Genomic DNA, 1,153 nt, shown 5'->3' with positions numbered 1-1,153 from the left:
GGCACAGCGGTATGTCTGCGGATTTACAACGCTAAAAAAAAACCGGGTTTCGATACCCGTGGTGGGCAGAGCACAGACAGCCCATTGTGTAGCTTTGTGTATAACTTAAAACAAACAAACAATCTTTCAAGTATCCATCAGTAAGCTATTTTTGAAATGTTATTTTATAACTAAGTAAGAAAGTTCTTTCTAATATTAACTTAGTGCACAAGCTTGTGTTAAGTTTTAAATTTTCTTTTTACTTTTTAGACTAACTTGGATTTAACAACATAGATATAAATAACATTAGACTGGCCAGTCGAGGGGCATGTGTGCATGCGGCCGCCATTGCTTTGTGTTGAATTTCGAAATGGCAGCCGATGTAAAATGGCTGCGAGTGACAGTCGTCCATTTAAGTCACGACCCGAAAGAACGAAGGGAACACTGTGTTATGTCATTAACTGTTACACATACCGTAACTAAGAGTCGAAGGTGGAGGGTGTAATATTCCACAAGTAAGTAAAACCATTTTTTTTCTTCTAAAATATATAAAGTTACAGTGGGCGATGTCGCCTTGGTCATAGTAGCGACATCGAACTGGCGTGGATGTTTACATCTAGTTTCAAAGAATATAAGTAAATCTTTTTTGGAAGGTATTTCACCTACTCAAGTCGGCATGACAGTTTGACAGCTTTTGATTTGGAATGCTGACAATATTAAGTATTCACATAAGTTGACATAATCATCTACGACATTCTAATGTTACCTGCTGGCCAATCAGGCTATAAAGAGACACCGCCAAAACATACATACTGTCTACAGATGCAAGTTCTGTGTACATTCACTTTTGATGTTATCACTGAGTGTCAAGATAGAAGTTTATTAAACATATCACTTCGCTTAATTTGGGTTAAGTTGTATAATTCAAAACAAGACTAGTCTGATCAGCGAGCCCCCCAGTGGCACAGCTGTATGTCTGCGGACTTACAACGCTAGAAACCGGGTTTCGATACCCTTGGTGGGCAGAGCACAGATAGCCCTTGTGTAGCTTTGTGCATAATTAAAAACAAACAAACAGATCAGGGACGTTATGGCTTATCCGAGAAAATATTTTGTTTGTTTTTGAATTTCGCGCTAGCCGTCCCTAATTTAGCAGTGTAAGACTAGAGGGAAG

The 1,153-nt window shown here is 38.9% G+C and overlaps 1 protein-coding gene across 1 annotated transcript in view; it reads left to right on the top strand.

Annotated features, from left to right (window-relative positions):
- Window positions 1-479: 479 nt before the first annotated feature.
- The window catches only part of LOC106478782 (WAS/WASL-interacting protein family member 3-like), a 39,089-nt gene continuing 38,415 nt past the window's right edge, over window positions 480-1,153 (top strand). The window contains exon 1 of the mRNA XM_022382429.1: window positions 480-494. The gene's annotated coding sequence lies outside the window, so the exon portion shown is untranslated. The remainder of the gene's footprint in view (window positions 495-1,153) is intronic.

The sequence above is a fragment of the Limulus polyphemus genome, unplaced genomic scaffold (genome assembly GCF_000517525.1).
Source record: "Limulus polyphemus unplaced genomic scaffold, Limulus_polyphemus-2.1.2 Scaffold249, whole genome shotgun sequence".
Lineage (NCBI taxonomy): Eukaryota > Metazoa > Arthropoda > Merostomata > Xiphosura > Limulidae > Limulus > Limulus polyphemus.
The sequence above is the reverse complement of the archived record's forward strand: the minus strand, read 5'-3'. Positions and strand labels throughout refer to the sequence as shown.